At 46.2% G+C, this 22,058-nt stretch overlaps 1 long non-coding RNA gene across 1 annotated transcript; it reads left to right on the forward strand.

The window, feature by feature from the left end:
* The first annotated feature begins 13,594 nt into the window (after nucleotides 1-13,594).
* On the forward strand, nucleotides 13,595-20,962 carry LOC140712884 (uncharacterized). Its single transcript, XR_012094694.1, has 3 exons — nucleotides 13,595-13,731; nucleotides 18,015-18,181; nucleotides 20,732-20,962. It is a non-coding gene; the product is annotated as an uncharacterized lncRNA (long non-coding RNA).
* The last annotated feature ends 1,096 nt before the right edge of the window (nucleotides 20,963-22,058 follow it).

Here is a 22,058-nt window from a genome sequence, read left to right on the forward strand (position 1 = left end):
GCATCTGCCTGCCCAGTTCTTTGCCTTCCTTTACAACTCCACCTACCACTTAGCTTCTCTGATTAAGTGAAAGTTGAATAATTATACTTCTTTCCCCAAAACACATTTCTGAAATCCCCAACATCCCTGGGGTTGCGATCTCTGAAAGAAGAAAGGTCTCTGACTGCCTAATTTTCATTAAGGGAATTCAGTGAGATTTCTAATTATAAGCACCACGCCTGGCACCTAATAATGTTTAGTGAACTGTAGCTATTAATTAACAATGATATGTTATTAATAATAATAAAATAGTAATAGGATATAAGCTCTTAGAAGATAAGGACTCTATGCCCAGGTTCAGTAATCCAATATTCAAATATTTAATTGTAGCAGAGAGTGTTAGGCTTTTCTGCCATGCCCAACTTCTCCCTCTTGCTCAACCTGAAATCAACAGACCTTCATATCCATAGCTGTGGCTTATTGGATCAGGGTGAACATCTGCCCAGGAGAGCCTGACTATTGGCTGACCAGTGGCCAATTGGGACCTCTCTATTGAGAGTATAAGCCAGGCACAGTGGCTTATGCCTATAATCCCAGCACTTTTGGGAGGCCAAGGCAGGAGGATCTCTCGAGTCCAGGAGTTCAAGACCAGCCTGGGCAGCATAGCAAGACCTCATCTCTACGAAAAAAAAAAAAGAAAGAAAGAAAGAAAAGAAAAAGAAAAGATTTAAAATTAGCCAGGCATGCTAGTGTGTGCTTATAGCCCTGCTACTTGGGAGGCTGAGGCGGGAGGATTGCTTGAGCTAGGAGTTTATTTGCAGATACGAGGTTTCCTATGTTGCGTAGACTGGTCTCAAACTCCTGGTCTCAAGCAATCCTCCCACCTTGGCTTCCCAGAGTGGTGGGACTGCAAACATGAGCCACTACGCCCAGCCCCAGCTCTGCCATCTCTATGGTGTTACCCTCATCAGCATGGTCCTAAGTGGTTCCCACCAGAACTCAATTCTAAACAGAAGGCTGGAAGAAAAAGGAAAGGAGAAAGAAAGGGCATGTTCCTCCCTTGAAGGGCATGACCTGTCACTGCCACTTGCAGGTCATTGGCCAGAGCTTAATCATGCAGTCACACCTACCTGCAGTAGAAGGTGGGAAATGCAGTCCTTATTCTGTTGACCATGTTTCCCACCGAAAGTCAGGACAACCAAATTGAGGACAACCAAGAATTCCTGCCACCAGTACAAACGAGACAGTCCCCTGACCTGGAGCTGATGACTAGCCTGTCCTACACATGGAAGGAACTCTGGGTTCCCAGGGGATCTGGGTGGCTATGAAGCCTATAACATAGCCCAGCCAGGAAAAAGCTCCCAGAAGAGAATTTATTTGTCCAGGAATGTACAGACAAAAAAATGGCCATTCTGCATTTTTCCAGGGGAAAGAGGCCCAACCAACCTCATGTGGTTTGTTCTGTCCAGCTTGGCACTGACAGAGGCTGGTGGGGACTAGGGGAGGGTCTGAAAGTTCAGGATCTCAGTTATGAACAATTGCTCTGACCAGGTGCTAGGTTGTGTCCTGTGGGAATGTGCTGGGTCCCTAGATGACCTCAGAGGTCACTGATTTCATTAATCCATAAACAATTCAATATTCAAATATTTAACTGTAGCAGAGATGGATAGATTTTTTTTTGCCATGCCCAACCTCCCCCTCTAGCTCAACCTGAACTCAACAGACCTTCATATCTATAGCTGTGGCTTATTGGACCAGTGTGGACAGCGTGGATCAGTCTCCCCTGATCCACCAGCTGAAAGAGACTCCTGCTCTCCTCTGAGGCTCCATCATACCTGGAATAGACATCTCTTGGTAGCGCCATGTTTCCTATATTTTCAGTTGATATGGCTCAGGTCAAGCTGTCCCCATCCACAAGTCCCAGGGGTGGGTTCAGGACACAGAACTAGACAATCAAAGCATCATTTTCCCCTGGCTGCTGTGCTTTGTTCAAGAGCAGGCACATGATTCAGGTTGGTCTAATATGAGTCTTGGAATTTTGGCTAAAATTATTGAAAAAGTGGTGCTCTTTGAGTTGGAGTTGCTAAGCTGGCAGGTTGTACGCCTAAAGCTCTTGGTGGCCATCATGCTAGCAGGGAATGAAGTTGACTTAGAGGAAGCCAGAGGGAAATGATGGAGGGATTTCTGACGACATCATTTGAACACGCTGATCAAGCCATACCTGCAACCTCGACTAGATTTAGGCGCCAGTAACCTCCCTTTGTTGCTTAAGCCAATTGGAGCAGGCATGCCTATCACTTTAACCAAAAGTCTTGGCTAATGTAGTATCTATGTGTCCCTTCATAACGTAGCTTCTCACTTTGTAGCTGATGTTGCAATTATTCCTGAGCACATTTCATGGGTCCTCTTTGGCTATGAGAATTTTTCTTTCTTTCTTTCTTTCTTTCTTTTTTTTTTTTTTTTTTTGAGATGGAGTCTCACTCTGTCACCTAGGCTGGAATACAGTGGTGTGATCTCGGGTCACTGCAACCTCTGCCTTCCGGGTTCAAGTGATTCTCCTGCCTCAGCCTTCCGAGTAGCTGGGACTACAGGTGCCTGCCAACACGCCCGGCTAATTTTTATATTTTTAGTAGAGACAGGGTTTCACCATGTTGGCCAGGCTGGTCTCAAACTCCTGACCTCAAGTGACCTGTCTGCCTTGGCCTCCCAAAGTGCTGGTATTACAGGCATGAGCCACCATGCCCGGCTGACTATGAGATCTTGAAACCAGAATTCCTCCTAGGTTCCAGGCACAACTCAGGTGTTTGGGGAATGCTTGGTGAATGAATGGATGGATCGATGGATGGATGGACTGATGGATGGAAATAATTAAGATAATACATGTTCCTCCAGAATGTCAAGCCCCCATATTGAAGCCTATGCTTCTCCAGGCCTTTCTCAGAATCTTTACCTCATTCTTGTGTTCATTCATCCAGGCAATACATGTTTATTGATCACTACAATGTGTGAGGCTCTGTGCCAGGGAATGTGTGGTGCAGTGGTGCAGAGCATGTGCTCTGGAGCCATATGGACCTGGATTTGAAGCCCAGCTCTGCCCCTTAATCTTCATGTGACCCTGGACAACTTGCTTAACATCTCTGAACCTTGATTTCTTCATATGTAAAATGAGTGTTAGTGGTATTTTCTCCATAGAGTTGTTGTGAGAATAACCAAGATAAAATGACCACTTACTATGTGTCCTTTACAAATGTTAGCTGTAGTTATGCTCTTGCCTTCCAATGTAACTAGCTAGATAGGTAGGTAAGTGGGGAGCGGCGGGGGAGAGAGAGAGAGAGAGGAAACAGCAAAAATAAATGCATTTTTTTTCTCTGTCTGATAATTTGTGGAAAACATACTTGTCTAGACCAGTGATTCTCAACTTGGGGTGACTGTGTGCCTCAAGGACATTTGGCAATGTCTGGGGACATTTTAGTTGTCATGACTGAGGGAGTGCTACTGGCATCTACAGCCAGAGTTGCTGCTAAAATATAAGACAACCCCTGTGACAAAGAAATGTCTGGTCCCAGTATGCACAGTGGCCAGGCATAGTGGCTCACGTCTGTAATCTCAGCACTTTAGGAGGCTGAGGCAGGAGAATTGCTTGAGCCCAGGAGTTCAAAACCAGCTTAGGCAATATGGGGAGACCTTGTCTCTACAAAAAATACAAAAAATTAGTCGAGCATGGTGGTGTGTTCCTGTAGTCACAGCTACTTGAGAGGCTGAGGCAGGAAGATTGCTTCAGTCCAGGAGGTTGAGGCTGCAGTGAGCCGTGATTGCGCACTGTACTCCAGCCTGGGCCATAGAGTGAAACCCTGTCTCAAAAACAAAACAAAACAAAACAAAACAAAACAAAACAAAACAAATGTCCACAGTGCCTAGGCTGAGAAATCCTGGTCTATAATGCGTTGACATCTTTGAAATCAAGTACCACAGTCCAAGGTACATAGTAAGTGCTCAACGAATGTTTGACAACCACATGAATGAAGGAATCAATCAATCACAGAATCAATGAAGCACTGAATGAATGAATGATTATGTAGTTCATTTGTCATTTGGCTGAGTGCCTGGGACAGGGCTGCATCTGAGCAGCTGTTCAGTAAATGGTTATTGACAAGTTCCTGTAAACATCCTTCTCCGAAGCAGTTGGGGAGCGAGGTCCTGGCAGGTGAACACCCAGCCTCACAGCTGTGGTTCCAGGTCATGATAAATTGCTGTGGGAAGTCACAGAGCAGACAACTCATCACACATTGTGATGGATTCATTGTCTTCTCTCGTGGCTCCCTTTATCTCAAACTCTCAGCAGAGAAGGATTTAAAGGGGCTGAGCTGAGCGAGAGCCTGTGGATGCGGCTCTTCAGGAAAAGGAGGGGAAAATGAGCCCAGACTGGGGATCATCATTAACAGGAGCCTGTTAGAATTAGAGATGGGGGTGCGGATGGCAGCAGGACTCTCTTCATCACCACACCCTATCTAATTCATTTATTCAACAAATATTTATTGAGTACCAGAGACTCTTTGGGGATACGTGAGTTAACTAAACAGACAAAATCCCTACCCTGTTGGAATTTTTATTTTAAAGAAGCAGGATGAACAATGGACACGTAAGTCGGACATACTGTATATGAGGAGCCCTGTACACTAGGAGAAAAATTAGGCAGGGAGGGAAGATAAGGCATGTTTGGGGTTGAGCTTTTCCATTGAGGTGAAATTCACATAACATGAAATTAACCATTTAAAAGTGAACAATTTGTTGGTGCGGTGGCTCAGGCCTAATAATCCCAGTACTTTGGGAGGCTGAGACAGGAGGATTGCTTGATCCCAGGAGTTGGAGACCAACTGGGCAACATGACAAGACACCATCTCTATTATTGTTGTTGTTTGTTTGTCTGTTTGTTTTGAAACTGAGTCTCACTCTGTTATCCAGGCTGGAATACAGGCGTGATCTTGGCTCACTGCAACCTCTACCTCCTGGATTCAAGTGATTCTCGTGCCTCAGCCTCCCGAGTAGCTGGGATTACAGGCATGAGCCACCACACTTGGCTACTTTTTGTATTTTTTTAGTAGAGACAGAGTTTCACCAGAGTTCGAGTCCAGGCTGTTCTCGAACTCCTGACCTCAGGTGATCTGCCCACCTCGGCCTCCCAAAGTGCTGGGATTATAGGTGTAAGCCACCGTGCCTGGCCTCTATTTTTTTTTTTTTAAGTGAACAATTTAGTGGCATTTAGTTCATTCACAATGCTGTGCAACCACTGTCTCTGTCTAGTTCCAGAACATTCTCACCGTCCCAGAAGGAAACCCCATACCCATTAAGGAGTCCCTCTCCATTCCCCCTTCCTCCAGCCCCTGGTAACCACCAATTTTCTTTCTCTGTACAGATTTGTCTGTTTTTGGATATTTCACAGAAATGGCATCATACGCTATGTGGCCTTTTGTGACTAGCTCCTTTCACAAGAAGCTCACCTTGTTTTCAAGGTTCCTTCATGTTGTAGCATGTGCCTTTCATTCCTTTTTATGGCTGAACAAAATTGAATTGCATGGATAGACCACATTTTGTTCATCCATTCATCTGTTTCGGGACATCTGGGTTATTTCCATCTTTGGCTATTGTGAATAGTGCTGCTATGAACATTCAGCTTACAAGTATCTGTTTGAGGCTTGGCACAGTGGCTCATGCCTGTAGTCCCAGCACTTTGGGAGACCGAGGTAGATGGATCATTTGAGGTCAGGTGTTCAAGACCAGCCTGGCCAACACAGTGAAACTCCATCTCTACTAAAAATTAAAAAATAAAAATAAATAAAGTTTCTGTTTGAATCCCTGTTTGCAGTTCTTCTGGGTAAAAACCTCAGAGTGGAACTGCTGGGTCATATGGCAATTCTATGTTTAACTTTTTGAGGGTGGCCAAACTGTTTTCTATAGCAGCAGCACCATTTTACATTCCTATCAGTGATGCACAAAGGTTCCAATGTCTTTATTTTCTCACCAATACTTGTTTTTTTTTTTTTTTTTTTTTTTTTTTTTTTTTTTTGAGACGAAGTCTCGCTCTGTCGCCCAGGCTGGAGTGCAGTGGCGCAATCTCAGCTCACTGCAAGCTCCGCCTCCCGGGTTCACGCCATTCTCCTGCCTCAGCCTCCCGAGTAGCTGGGACTACAGGCGCCCGCCACTGCGCCCGGCTAATTTTTTCTATTTTTAGTAGAGACGGGGTTTCACCATGGTCTCGATCTCCTGACCTTGTGATCCGCCCTCCTCGGCCTCCCAAAGTGCTGGGATTACAGGCGTGAGCCACCGCGCCCGGCCCAATACTTGTTATTTTTGAGACAGAGTCTCGCTCTGTCACCCAGGCTGGAGTGCAGTGGTGCGATCTCAGCTCAGAACAACCTCCACCTCCCAGGTTCAAGTGATTGTCGTGCCTCCCGAGTAGCTGGGATTACAGGGGCCTGCCACCGAGCCCAGCTAATTTTTGTGTTTTTAGTAGAGACCAGCTTTCGCCATGTTGGACAGGCTGTCTTGAACTCCTGACCTCAGGTGATCTGCCCACCTCGGCCTCCCAAAGTGCTGGGACTACAGGCATGAGCATCTGGCCTCCATTTTAAAAATAATAATCGGCCTAGTGAAATGAAGTCGTATGTCATGCGGTTTTGGTTGGCGTTTCCCTAGTACAAATCACTATGTGGTAAGCATCTTTTCATGTGGTCACTGGCCACGTGTATATCTTCTTAGATAAATGTCTATTCAAGTCCTTTGCTCACTTGTGACTTGGGTTGTCTTTCTGTCATCGAGATAGAAGCATGGGGTTATTTTTATTTTTTATTATTATTATTATTTTGAGACAGAGTCTTGTTCTTGTTGCCCAGGCTAGAGTATAGTGGTGTGATCTTGGCTTACTGCAACATCAACCTCCCAGGTTCAAGCGATTCTCCTGCCTCAGCCTCCCGAGTAGCTGGGATTACAGGCACCTGCCACCACACCTGGCTAATTTTTGTACTTTTAGTAGAGACGGGGTTTCACCATGTTGGCCAGGCTGGTCTTGAACTCCTGACTTCAGGTGATTCACCCACCTTGGCCTCCCAAAGTGCTCCCAAATTACAGACTTGAGCCACCATGCCTGGCCTTATTTATTTATTTTTTGAGACAAGGTCTCACTCTGTCGCCCAGGCTGGAGTGCAGTGACACAATCATGGCTCACTGCAGTCTCAACCTCCTTGGCTCAAGCAATCCTCCCACCTCAGTCTCTTGTGTAACTGGGACCACAGGCATGTACCACCACACAGGCTAATTTTTGTATTTTCTATAGAGCCCAGGTTTTATCATGTTGCCCAGGCTGGTCTCAAACTCCTGGGCTCAAGTGTTCTTCCTGCCTCAGCTTCCCAAAGTGCTAGGATTAATAGTTGTGAGCCATGATGCCCAGCATAAACTTTTAAATACGGTGATCAGAAAAGATCTCCTTAAGATGATGACGTTTAAGTGAAAACCTTAAGAAGGTGAGAGGGTGAGCCAAGGAGTTAACTGGAAGAGCATTCCAGGCAGAGAGGACAGCAAATACGAAGACCCTGAGGCAAATCACTTTCATTTGTCTGTAACTCTGTTTTCCTGTCTGCAAATGGGGAGGAATAAGACCATGAAGCAGCCCATCAAATGTTGGCAAATTACCAACACTTGGGCTTGCCCACTGCTCTTGCTCTTAAGCAAGATACTTAATGAATGTCTCAGAGCTTCAGTTTCCTCACCTGTAAAATGGTGATAATAACTGTACCAACCTCACAGTGTTGTCAGGAGAATTAAAAGAAATATGCCTTGCCAGGGCCTGGCACACAGTAGTGTTCAGAAATGTAGGGTTTGAACCCAGACTAGGTGGACTTCCAGTCCTGAGGGGCGATCATAGCTCACTGCAGCCTTGCCCCTAAGACTTAGGTGATCCTCCCACCTCAGCTTCTCAAGTAACTGGGAATACAGGTGTGTGCCACCATGCCCGGCTAATTTTTGTATTTTTTTTAGAGACAAGTTTCACCATGTTGCCTAAGCTGGTCTCAAACTCTTAGGGTCAAGTGATGTGCCTGCCTTGGCCTCCCAAAGTTCTAGGATTACAGGCATCAGCCACCATGCCTTTTCTTTTCTTTTTCTTTCTTTTAGACAGAGTTTTGCTCCACTCTTGTTGCCCAGACTGGAGTGCAATGGTGCGATCTTGGCTCACCGCTACCTCCACCTCCTGGGTTCAAGCGATTCTGCTGCTTCAGCCTCCCGAGTAGCTGGGATTACAGGCATGTGCCACCACGCCTGGCTAATTTTGTATTTTCAGTAGAGACTGGGTTTCTCCATATTGGTCAGGCTGGTCTCGAACTCCCGACCTCAGGTGATCTGCCCGCCTCAGCCTCCCAAAGTGCTCGGATTACAGGTCTGAGCCACTGCGCCCGGCTTCGCTTCGCTTCTCCCCTCCCCTACCCCATATCCCCCTCCCCTCCCTTCCCTTTCCTTTCCTCTTTCTTTTCTTTTCTTTTATTTTGAGTTAGAGTCTCACTCTGTTGCCCAGGCTGGAATGCAGTGGCACAATCATGGCTCACTGCAGCCTTGAACTCATGGGCTCAAGCGATCCTCCCACCTCAGCCTCCCAAATTGGGATTACAGGCATGAGCCACTGCACTTGGCTTAGTTCCCCTCATTTCTGTGAGAGAGTCTGAAGGGTTTCATGGTGGGGAGGCCTGTGGTCCACCCTGACTGCCTCCGTATGTTTTCCCCTAGCTATGTTTTTAAAAGCATAATTTAACCAGCCTGGCCAACATGGTAAAACCCCATCTCTACTAAAAATGCAAAAATTTAGCCGGGTATAGTGGCGGGCGCCTGTAATCCCAGTTACTCAGGAGGTTGAGACAGAAGAATTGCTTGAACCCAGGAGGCGGAGGTTGCAGTGAGCTGAGATTGCGCCACTGCACTCCAGCCTGGGCAACAAGAGCGAAACTCCATCTCAAAAAAAAAAAAAAAAAAAGCATAATTACTTAGATTCTAACATCAAGCAGGGAGATTAGAGTCTGGATCCCAGCTTTCACCGAATGACCTTGGACAAATTTCTTAACCTCTTTGAACTAATTTCTTCATCTGTGCCTCAATATTGTGGACAGGATTCAAGATCACATTGTGTCAATAGAAGAATTAACAGAGATAATGCAAGTGAGTATCACCAGCACGTGACAGGTGCTCGAAAAAAAATCTTCCCAGCCAGACATGGTGGCTCAAGACTGTAATCCCAACACTTTGCGGGGCCGAGGCTGGAAGATCACCTGAGTTCAGGAGTTCAAGACCAGCCTGACCAACAGGGAGAAACCCCGTCTCTACTAAAAATACAAAATTAGCCGGGCGTGGTGGCGCATGCCTGTAATCCCAGCTACTTGGGAGGCTGAGGCAGGAGAATCGCTTGAACCTGGGAGGCAGGGGTTGCGGTGAGCCAAGATCATACCATTGCACTCCAGCCTGGGCAACAAGAGTGAAACTCCATCTCAAAATAAATAAATAAATAAATAAATAACTCTTTGCTCCACTATGGCTTCACATGTGTCTGCCCAACAAATACCATTCAGGGTAATCAAAAAACACAAGATTACTTTAAATAGATCATCTCCAACACAAGTTACCACAGTGTTTTGCTTTGTTTGTTTTTTTTTTTGGTGGCAAATAGACTGTGGGCCTTGAGGGGGTCTCAAGTGAGTGCTCAGATCTCAGCTTCTGTGCTTTGTTGGCTGTTGGACCTCTGGCGAGTGTCTTAACTTGTGTCTCAGCTTTAGTTTCCTGGCCTAACTTACAAAGTAGTTGTAAGGATCCAAGATAATTTTCGTAAAGCACCCAGCACCCAAGAGGATTTTGGGCCTTATGGGGCCTCAGGTAGTTATCCTGCTAAGAAGAAAAGGACAAAAAGCCAGGTGCAGTGGCTCACACCAGTAATCCCAGAACATTGGGAGGCTGAGGTGGGTGGATCACTTGAGGTCAGGAGTTCGAGACCAGCTTGGCCAACATGGCAAAAAAAACCATCTCTACTGAAAATACAAAAATTAATCAGGCATGGTGGCACACGCCTGTAATCCCAGCTACTCTGGAGACTGAGGCAGAAGAATAACTTGAACTTGGGAGGCGGAGGTTGCAGTGAGCCAATATTGCGCCACTGCACTCCAGCCTGTGCGACAGAGCCAGACTCTGTCTCAAAACAAAACAAGGTCAAGAAATCCAAGCAGTTTGGGTGGCAAAGACCAGGAGAGAGAAATTCCAATCAGGCTATTTAGAAACCCCATGCAGAGCTAGACATGGTGGCTCACACCTGTAATCCCAACATTTTGGGACACCAAGGTGGGCAAATCACAAGGTCAGGAGTTCGAGACCAGCCTGGCCAATATGGTAAAACCCCATCTCTACTATAAATACAAAAGTTAGCCAGACATGATGGCAGGCACCTGTAGTCCCAGCTACTCGGGAGGCTGAGGCAGGAGAATTGCTTGAACCTGGGAGGCAGAGGTTGCAGTGAGCTGAGATCATGCCACTGCACTCCAGCCTGGGCAACAGAGCGAGACTCTGTCTCAAAAAAAAAGAAAAAAAGAAAAATAAAAAGAGAAAATAAATGCTGTGCAGAACCTAGTGACAGTGAAACCAAAAATCAACAAGTTTCCAGCCCTTATTTTTCTCCCTCTAGAAAGAGCTAGGGATCAGGAATCTCAAGTTTGGATGTCACTTTGTCCAAAGCTAACTCTGCCCTTGAGCAAATCCCTTCCCCTCTCTGTGCCTTAGTTTTCCAGGAATCCCTTTGTAAAGACCCTTTCCTCTCTGAAACCATAATGGTACTGCTACTACTGACCAGCAGAGGGCAGTGATGCACCAACATTCTCCATGGATCTGCGTTGCTTTTGTCTGGCCTTGGACAAGAACTTTGAAATAATTAGTGGTCTGTGTCACTCTTCTTCAAAGAGCCTTATTTTATCCTCAGTGCATAGTCAGAACAAGGTCTTGCCACAGTGCACAGATGAGGAAGTAGAGCCTCAGAAGCATAAGAAACTTAACAACCAGTAATTTTGGTCATACCACATCCTAAATTTAGACTATCAGAATGGTATGAACACATTGCTGTATGTCTGGGCTGCGTGGCATCGATAATCCATTACCTGCTTTGTGGTTCATGAAGCACTTTCTGATCCTCGATATCAGAATTCTCATCTTATTCTCCTCCAGTTTACAGGTGAGCAAACAGTGGCTTCTAGAGGTTATGTCATTTGGCCTAGCATTTTCTTGTTCTTTTTTTTCTCCAGATGTTTTTTGTTTGTTTTGAGACAGAGTCTTGCTCTGTCACCCAGGCTGGAGTGCAGTGGTGCAATCTCGGCTCAGTGCAACCTCTACCTCCTGGGTTCAAGCGATTCTCATGCCTCAGCCTCCCGAGTAGGTGGGACTACAGGCATGAGCCACCATGCCTGGCTCATTTTTGTATTTTTAGTAGAGACAGGGTTTCACCATGTTGGCCAGGTTGGTCTCAAACTCCTGACATCAGGTGATACACCTGCCTCAGCCTCCCAAAGTGCTGGGATTACAGGTGTGAGCCACCGAACTCCGCCTCTCCAGGTTTTATTTATTTATTTTAGCAACAGGGTCTCACTATGTTGCCCAGGCTGGCCTGGAACTCCTGGCTACCCAGGATCCTCCCACCTTGGCCTCCCAAGTAGCTGGGATTTACAGCAGTGAGCCACTGCACCCGGCACTAGCATGTTCACAATCAGCTCCATCTTAGAGACTAGTTGACTCGATTCACTGCAACCTCCACCTCCCAGGTTCAAGTGATTCTTCTACCTCAGCCTCCCAAGTAGCTGGACTACAGGTGTGCACCACCATATATATATATATTTTTATTTAGACAGAATTTTGCTCTTGTCACCCAGGCTAGAGTGCAGTGGCACAATCTCGGCTTACTGCAACCTCTGCCTCCTGGGTTCAAGCGATTCTCCTGCCTCAGCCTCCTAAGTAGCTGGGATTACAGGCACCCGCCACCACGCCTGACTAATTTTTGTATTTTTAGTAGAGTCGGGGTTTCACCATGTTGGCCAGGCTGGTCTGGAACTCCTGACCTCAGGTGATCTACCCACCTCTGCCTCCCAAAGTGCTGGGATTACAGATGTGAGCCACCACGCTCAGCCTTGTTTGCTGTTTTGATCTGTTTGTGTGTGCTATGTCATCAACAGACTCCAGGGTTGGATAAGATGCTGTAACAAAGTGCAACTCAAATTAGCTTAAACAGGCAAACATTAGGAAAATTTCACCTTACCTAACAAGTAAACTGCAAGGTAGCAAAGGTAGCCCCTAAACAACATCAGCAGCTTCACTCCATTGTTTCACCTTCATCACGACGGGCAAAAGTGCCCTTGAGTGTGGGTCCCCCTCATGGATACAAGATGGCAACTGCATTCCCAAGCACGGCAGCCAAGGGGGGCAACACCCAAAGGAAGATGAAAGGCCTTTTCCTTGTGTCTTTTTATAAAAGGAACTACCCACCCCAGCTGATTTGCTCTCACATCTCATTGGCCAGAAATGGATCACATGGCCCTGCCTAAACCAATCACTAGCCAGGGAATGAGAATGACATGAAGGCTTAGGCCTCTGGTACTCAACCAGCCGTGATTTTATCCTGGAGGGGACATTTGGTACTGTTTGCTCATATTTTTGATGGTCACAACTGAGGGCAGGATACTACCAGCATCTACTGAGTAGAGGTCAGGGATGCTACTAAAACCTTACGATGCAGGACAGCCCCACAGCAAAGAATTATCTGGCCTTTAAAAAAAAAAAAAAAAAAAAATTTATGTGAGACAGGGGTCTCGCTATGTTGCCCAGGCTGGTCTTCAACTCCTGGCCTCAAGCAATCCTTTTACCTTGGCCTTCCAAAGTGCTGGGAATCCGTGCATGAGCCACTGCGCCTGGCCTTATCTGGCCTAAAATGTCAGCAGTGTTGTAGTTGAGAAACCCTGGCATAGACCGATTCACTAGAGGGTTCTTTCTCTAGTGCAGGGCTTGGGGCTGGTATCTGTCCTCCATGAAACACATAACTACAAGGAGGAGGGAGGACACCACACAAATTGAGGTTCCGAGAATGTGAAAGAAGAATGTCGGGGGGCTGGCTTTTGGGAAGGGGACCAACAGTCTCTGTTCTAAGCCCTGATGCTGTGAATGTAGCTCCCAGCAGGCTCTAAGGAGCTCTGACGCTGTGTGCCCTGCTGCTGGGAGTTAGGAATAGCACAGAACCAACACTTGGCCCTTGCCCTCACGTTGCTTATAGGCCAGCTGTTTAAACCAGACTGGCATTACTTCCTTTTTGCTACTATCATTTATAGTGTTTCCTCATGGTAGAAAATACAGAAAGGAATATGGAAACAAAGCCAAAGTCGTTCATACTCCCAGCACTCGGAGAGAGTCACACTAACATTTTTTTTGTTTGTTTCCTTCCAAACTTGGCACTGTTTTCTAATTATCGCAATCCACACAAATTATCTCTTCATTCTTTCATTCAGTCCACAGCTATAGAGCTGAGTGCTGGTGTGTGTGGTTCAGATTCTCACTGTGCTGAGAGTACCCAGAAGAACAAGTTCACTGGAGTTCAGAGCAGTTGGATGTGCGAGACTTTACTTGGGCAACCTGAACGGAGAAAGAGGGAATAAGGATGGCTCCCACAGAGCAGAAGGGCCTGCACCAGGAAGATTCCAGGTATTGTGGATATCTTGTTCTTTGACTTATTCAGCATTCATTCCCCACTTCTTTTTTTTCCTTTTTCTTTCTTTCTTTTTCTTTTCTTTTTTTTTTTTTTAAGACAGAGTCTCACTCTGTCACCCAGGCTCGAGTGCAGTGGTGCGATCTCATTTCACTGCAGTGTCCACCTCTGGGGTTCAAGTGATTTTCCTGCCTCAGCCTCCTGAGTAGCTGGGAAGGCGCGTGCCACCACACCTGGCTAATTTTTGTATTTTTAGTAGAGATGGGGTTTCACCATATTGGCCAGGCTGGTCTTGAACTCCTGACCTCAGGTGACCCGCCCACTTCGGCCTCCAAAAGTGCTGGGATTAAAGGCGTGAGCTACCGTCCTGGCCTCATTCCCCACTTCTGAGAAGAGCACCTGGCTTTCCTTTGGAGGAGTCATTCCTTCCCCACCATCAGCCCTCAGCTCCTGCTTGGGTGCAGCTAACCCTACCCCCTGGTTCCAGGTGGTCACATGACCCAACTCTCATCAATCCCTCCCACTAGTGATTGTCTCACAGCTGGGCACATGACTAGATCAGGCCAATCAAGACCAACGAGACTCTGTTCCGTTTGTGGGGCCTGTCTAGAAAGGGAAGCTCTCTCTCCATTGGATTTGGAGCAGTTAGGATGAAACCTGGAGCTGGTGGCTGGTTTGCTATCAGGAGCAGAAAGAGGATACTTGGAAATAAAGCCAACACGGTAAAGGGAAGAGCTGAGAGATGGAGGAAGAGTGACCACCCTGAGGGAAACCTTGGAGCTTCCCCAGCCAGTTGTATTGAAGTCCATGGCTTCTACGGATTTCCAGTTACGTAATCGAATCAATTGCCTTTTTTGCCTTAAGCCAGTTTCAGTTAACTTTCTGTCTTTTGCAACTGAAAGTTCAGACATACTTTGTTTCCTAGAGTAATGGAAAAAATGGACTCAGAGTCAAGAAGGACTTTGCTCTGCCATTAACCAGCTGTGTCCTTGGGTAAATCACTTCGTCTTCTAGATTCAATTCTCTAGAATGAAGGAAATAATACGTTCCTCTTGGGTGGCTGGAATAATTGAATGACCTCCTGTGGCTGGCAGTACTTTGTGAACGTGAAGGGGAAATACAAATGCAAGGGGTTCTTATGAAATGGCAGAGATAATATTAGGAAAGAGGTTTCAGACGAGCTTAAAAGGATGGCGGGCTCCAAGGTAAACTCAGATGCAGTAGCAATCAGGTGGTGATGGAAGCCTGTGAAGTGTTGGCAGGTATAAGAAAGATCAGGGGCCTTTCTGGTCTACTCTTTCCTTTTCTCTTTGATAAATTTGTGAGACAAAGGAACATCACCGTAAGAAAAATGGCAGCACAAACGTGATGAGCACCATCAACTGACACTGACTTTAGGATCAGAGACAATAGGGAGTGGTGGGGACTGTGGCAGACTGGACAGTGCATGCCCCATTGTAAGCAAGTAGCATTCCTCAGCTCCAGCCAATCTATGCCACACAGTATGGCCAGATTTTCTAATTTTTCTTTTTTTTCTTTATCTTTTTTTTTTTTAATAGAAAAGTGGGAAATATCTTTTAATGTTTGAGTATTTTCTTAAAATTTTCCTTTTTTTTTTTCTTTTTGAGACAGTTCCTCTGTTGCCCAGGCTGGGGTGCAATGCCACAATCTCAGCTCACTGCAACCTCTGCCTCCTGGGTTCAAGCAATTCTCCTGCCTCAGCCTCCCGAGTAGCTGGAACTACAGGTGCACACCACCACACCTGGCTAATTTTTTTGAGATGGGGTTTCACCATATTGGCTAGGCTGGTCTCGAACTCCTGACCTCAAGTGATCTGCCCACCTTGGCCTCCCAAAGTGCTAGGATTACAGGTTTGAGCCAAGCCAACACATCTGGCCAGATTTTTCATTTTTTTGACTTAACACAATAGTGTAATAAAGGAATATGGCTCCCTTATTAACATAAATATAGTTTTTAAATATTCTTTTCATGAAGTTAACTGTGTTTAGCCATTTTCTTAGCTTTTGCGATCATGGTTCTTTGAGAATTTTCTTTGTAATTGCTGCAGTGAGCTTGGAGATCACAGATGTATGTAATTTAAATATTACTTCTTCAGGTTTATTCTTAGAAGTAGTATTACCGAATCAAAAGTTCTCAATATTTCTCAGGGTATTGGAATTTATACATCGCATATCAAAACTGTTGTTACTGAAATCTGCATTCATCAGTTCACAGAAATATGCAATCACAGACATCTTTAGATCTATGTCCAGCTGTGTTCATTTCACAAGTTAAGAAATGAAGCCTAAAAATCTGAACCCAGAAGCCAGACCTCCAGACTGCCAGTCAGTTTCCTCCCCCATCCACTCTGATTTATTAAGCAGTTAGGCTGGCCCTTCCTGACCCATCCTACACAGTGGCAGAGCTTTTGCTCCTCTACCTGCTGCAATCTACGCTGGTCCCAGCCCCTCATCCAGCTCTCATGGGACGCCAAGCAATACGGAGGTTGGAGTCTGAGAAGCACAGAAATCTCCTGAACCCCACCACGAGTCCACACTAGGCAGCAAGTCCACCACAGGGTCGCAAACCACAAACTGGAAAAAGTAATTTTTCAAGGCAGCCTGGAAATCCAGATTTTTATGTAAAATTCCTCAATTTTATTTATTTTATTTTATTATTTTTTCTTTGAGACAGATTCTTTCTCTGTCGTCCAGGCTAGAGTGCAATGGCACAATCTCGGCTCACTGCAGCCTCCACCTCCCAGGTTCAAGAGATTCTCTTGCCTCAGCCTCCCAAGTAGCTGGGACTACAGGCACATACCACCATGCCCTGCTAATTTTTGTAATTTTAGTAGAGATGAGGTTTCATCATATTGTTCAGGCTGGTCTCAAACTCCTGACCTCTGGTGACCAACCCACCCTGGCCTCCCAAAGTACTGGGTTTACAGGCGTGAGCCACTGCACCTGGCTAGAGACAGGGTTTCACCATTGTTCGGGCTGGTCTTGAACTCCTGACCTCAGATGATCTGCCTGCCTTGGCCTCCCAAAAATGCCTGAATTTTAAATGTTGGTTCTTTTTTTAAAAATACCCTATGAGCCAAGTACAGCTTATCTATCTAATTTAGCTAGTTTGTGGTCCCCTGTGTAGGTGCAGAGATGGATCTTGGGAGAATGAGAGGGTGGCTGGCAGGGAGATGTCCTTACAAGAAAACAAGAAACAGGCAGAGGGTTCACATCCTCTTCTGAAAACAAATGTGTAGCAATTCCATAAACTTTCCTATACATTTATTAAATCCTCACATCAACCCTGTGAGTTAGGGCAGGTTAACTCCATCATGCAAATGGGGAAACCAAGGCCCAGACACCAGCTAACCAGTAGCCCTTCAAGGCTGTGCTCTTTACTTCCTCACTGATGGAACTCAAGTCAGAGCTGACTTTGAAGATCACTAAGAAGCTCAAGACAATGCAAGGAAAATGAACACTTCTGCTTAAAGAAGGCCAACCTGGCTTTGTTCCCCACTGCACCACTGGTGCCTTTTTAGTCTCCTTGCTTTAAAGTGAATGTGACCAATGGGCACCACTTTGATGATGTAGCAGCCATGGAGTGCACCGCTCACATCTCCCTCTAGAGAGTCTGCATGGCCAGGCTCAGTGGCTCATGCCTATAATCCCAGCACTTTGGGAGGCTGAAATCACTTGAGGATCACTTAAGGTCAGGAGTTCGAGACCAGCCTGGCCAACATGGTGAAACCCTGGCTCTACTAAAAAATACAAAAATTAGCCAGGCATGGTGGCTTGCGCCTGTGGTCCCAGCTACTCAGGAGGCTGAGGCATGAGAATCACTTGAACCTAGGAAGCTGAGGCTGCAGTGAGCTGTGATCATGTCACTGCATTTCAGCCTGAGCGACAGAATGAGACCTTGTCTTAAAAAAAAAAAAAAAAAAGAGAGAGCGAGAGTCTGCACGGAGAGCACGATTGACTCACAGTCCTCATTCCCACTCCTCTGGATCCACCAAGTTCACGCCAAGGCCATATTTCCTCAGATGGCTCCTAGCCAATGACAGCACAGCGGGGGTGGTAGCACAGCCCCACTGCTGCTTACCTGAGATTCATTCTACCAGTGACTTTGTTCAGGGAGCCCTCATCAGTCCAGTCAAAACTTTCTGAGACCTTCATTGCTATCTGCAGCTCCTCTTACTCACTCCTTCCTTCCCTGTCTCTTTCCCCAGGTGTTAACCCAGCATCCCAGTCTGAAGACGTCTGCCCTTTATCCTTCACAGGCATTCCCTTGATCCCCTGCAAGTCTGAGCCTGTCCTGGCATCTGCTTCCCAGAGGATCCAAATTAACACAGATAACTTCCATTTTGTAGGATGAGATAATGAAGTCTACAACCATCCAAACTCACAATCATCTGTTGTCAAGGAAATACAGTTTCACATTGCAATGGTAAGGACCATGGGCTTTGGATAGACCAGGGTGTGAGTCCTACCCACCAGTGGTATGACCTTTAGGAAATGTCTTAGCCTGCCCTAACCCTCTATTTCTTCATCCATGGAATCAGTGATTCTTAAGTGGGAGCAATTTTGTTTCCTCCAGGACAGTTTGCAATGTCTGGAGACATTTTTTGGTTGTCACAACTAGGGGGAGGGGAATGGTTGCAACTGGCACCTAGTTGGGTAGAAGGCCAGGGACACTGCTAAATATCCTGCAGTGCACACAGCAGCCCCTCCACGACAAAGATTATCCTGCCCAAAATGTCCATAGTGTGGAGGTTGGAAAATTCTGTGTTAAATGGGAATGATACTAGTAAGCTAACTCAAATAACTATTGTGAGGACTCAGTGGGATCATGTGTTCAATATCCCTTGCCTTCCTTGTAAACTCCACAAGGGCAGGAACAAGATGATGTAGATAAATGTTCTGTATCGTCAATGACTGGAACATAGAAGGTGTAAAGTAAATTATTAATTGTTGAAATATTTATCAAATGAGTGCAAATCAACAAATGTTAATTGTCATCATCATCATCACCATTGCCATCTTTCCACCCCCTGACTCAGCGCCTGAGGCATAACAGGACCTCAGTCTTTGTTGAATGAATGCATGAGAAATGAAGGAATATTTACTCATTAACTACTTATCTGTGTGCTTTGGAGAGATATTGGAAACTCTTGAGAAATAGGCCTGGGCATTTCCTTTTTATTTGCAACAAGGAATTTTGTTCGTCAAAGAAATGACTTTAAAGGATTGAGACCGCTGCCAAGCCACAGAGTCGGAATCAAGGGGCCTGACTCAGAGTCATGGAGAGGTTAGGACACACATCTTGCAGGGCTTAGGCAAAAAAGGAAAATGGGCCAGGCTTTGTGCGAACTCACTGTGAAACAAGAGCTGTTTTCAGGGCCCAGGAACACACTCTGTCCCATGTTTAATTTCTTCCATCTGTCTGGTATCTGACCTCTGCTGCCCTTTAAGCCATTGCCACATATTGTCTGCGCACGTTCCCATATAAGGTGATCTCTCTCTCTCTTTCTCTCTTCCCTCTCCTCTCCTCTCTCTCGCCCCATCTCTCTCTCTCCCTCTCTTTTCCTCTCCCTCTCTCCGGTTAGCAACACTGACTTCCTCCACCCTGTTCACCCTCTCTCTGCTTTCCCTGGCAGACTCTGCTGCGAGGATGGATGGCTGGAGAGCAGGAAGGGGCAGGGGTCTGCCAAGGAATGTAACAGGTTTATTTTTGTTCAGGCTGCATTCTTTGCCCAGCCTGCAGGCCCCAGCCACTTGGGAATGTCACATGCTGATAAGACAGTGGGGGTGACTGAGATCTGTGGCTCAAATCTGCAACACCCCAGGTGTGAGCCATCGTCACAGAGTCCGAGAACTAAGGGTGGGAGGGGCAGGGACTCTGAGGTCATGGGACTTACCTGTTCCCATTGCCTTGTGTCTAATTCCTAGAAAGACAAGTTTGATCCTTCAGGGAAACAATTGCAGAAATTGAGATCCGTAACCACCTAAGCCCATCTCTGGGCAAAATCCAACATCTACAGGAGAGTGGAGAAGAACCAGGTGTCAGGGTGAAATTAACAGCTGTGTGACCTTGGGCAAGTTGCCTGACCTCTCTGACTCTCAGTTTCCTTCTTTGTCAAAATAGTATCAGTGAATCTGTTCTCTAATATATGGTGAAAATACCCTCCCTGAGGGCAGGTATTATTGTCTATTTTGTTTCCTGTTGTTTCACCATCACCTCAAATAGTGCCTGGCACACGGCAGGTGCTCAAATATGTGTTGAGTAAATTAAATGAGATAATGCTTTTAAGTGCTCAGCACCCAAGAAATGAGAGCTGATTCAACAACACCCTACTCAATGACCACAGATATTTATTAAGCACCTCTTAACAGCCAGACCCTATTAGGTGCTGAGGACACAGCAGCAAATAAGACAGACAAGGCCCTTGCCTGCAGGGAACTTGCATTTGAATGACAGAGATCTATAGTAAAGTAAGCTAAGGTCAGAGAGTACTAAGGGCTATGAAAGAAAATTTTTAAAGGATATTGAAGTGTGTTTTTCCAGCCTTTTGACTATGACTCACAGCAAGAAATATGTTTATCATGTGAACCAATGCACACACATGCATGTTTATTAAAAGGAAAAAAACAACTGTGGTGGACTGTCTGCACCAACATCTGCCAACAACTTCTCCCATTCATAGAATGCGCGTGTTGCTCCCCCATCAAGAGGTGGAGTCAAGGCTGGGCGCGGTGGCTCATGTCCGTAATCCCAGCACTTTGGGAGGCTGAGGAGGGTGAATTACTTGAGGTCAGGAGTTTGAGACCAGCCTGGCCAACACGGTGAAGGCCCCGTTTCTACTAAAAATATAAAAATTAGCCAGGAGTGGTGGCACATGCTTATAATCCCAGCCACGTGGGAGGCTGAGGCAGGAGAATCGCTTGAACCTGGGAGGTAGAGGTTGGAGTGAGCTAACATTGCACTACTGTACTCCAGCCTGGGTGACAGAGCAAGACTCCATCTCCAAAAGAAAAAGAAAAAGAAGTGGAGTCAAGACCCGGTGCAGAGGCTCACACCTATAAACCCAGAGGGAGGCCGAGGCTGAAGGACTGCTTGAGGCCAGGAGTTTGATACCTACCTGGGTAACAAAAAATAATTAAAAAAAAAAAGAAGTGAAGCCAGCTTCCACTTCCCTGTTTTTGTTCGTTTGTTTGTTTGTTTGTTTTAGAGACAGAGGCTCACTCAGTCACCCAGGCTGGAGTGCAGTGGTATGATCAAACTCAATGAAGCCTTAAACTCCTAGGCTCAAGTGATCCTCCTGAAACTGGCCCAACATCCCATAGACTGTTCTTTTGGATAAACGTGGACATTGACCCTTGTGTGCTATTAAAGCTGTATTTGTTTTATCTGAGGACCTTCAGGCCTCTCAAAAACAAGTACCCAAGCACTGAAATTCACCAGATCAGGGCATCGGATCCCTTCTTGCTCCTCCCTAGTTCTTGTTTTCCCACATGTTGTTACATTTCTTCCCTGCTATATAAACTCCTAATTTTAGTTGGCCAGGGAGTTGGATTTGAGTCTGAGCTCCCATTACTTCAGCTGCAGCACCCGATTAAATCCTTCTTCCTTGGCAATACTTGTCATGTCAGTGATTGACTTTCTGTGCGGCAAGCAGCAGGACCTAGTCTGAACCCCCGGTGTTTCAGTAACACTCCTGCCTTAGCCTCCCGAGTAGCTAGGACTACAGGCATGTGCTGCCACACCTGCTGATTTTTTCATTTTTTTGTAGAGATGGAGTCTCACTATGTTGCCCAGGCTGGTCTTGAACTCCTGGGCTCAAGCTCTCCTACTGCCTCAGCTTCCCAAGGCACTGGGACTATAGGCATGAGCCACCACACCCAGCCTCTCCTTCCCTTAAATCTGGGTGGCTCTTGTGATTTGCACTAGGCAATACGATGCAGTGGAAACAACTTTGTGCGTGTTCTGGGCTTCAGCCTTAAGGGAACTGGCAGCTTCCACTTTTGTGCTCTTGGTACCCAGAACCAGAAAGGAAGCTCAGTTCAGACAACTGAATGATGAGAGGCCATAGGAGAAGGAGAGCTTTCATGTGAAGGAGAAGTGGCCACCAACACTAACATCCAGATCCAAGAGGGAGCCACCTTGGATGTTCTAGCCCCACATGGACCTCCAGGTGGATTCAGCCATATGAGTGATCCCAGGAGATACCACGTGGAGCAGAACTGCCCAGCTGAGCCCAGCTAACCCACAGACTTGTGAGAAAAAATGGTTGCATATCAATAAATTTGGAGTAGTTTATTAAGAA

This window comes from Chlorocebus sabaeus, chromosome 11, assembly GCF_047675955.1.
Source record: "Chlorocebus sabaeus isolate Y175 chromosome 11, mChlSab1.0.hap1, whole genome shotgun sequence".
In the NCBI taxonomy this organism is placed as follows: Eukaryota; Metazoa; Chordata; class Mammalia; order Primates; family Cercopithecidae; genus Chlorocebus; species Chlorocebus sabaeus.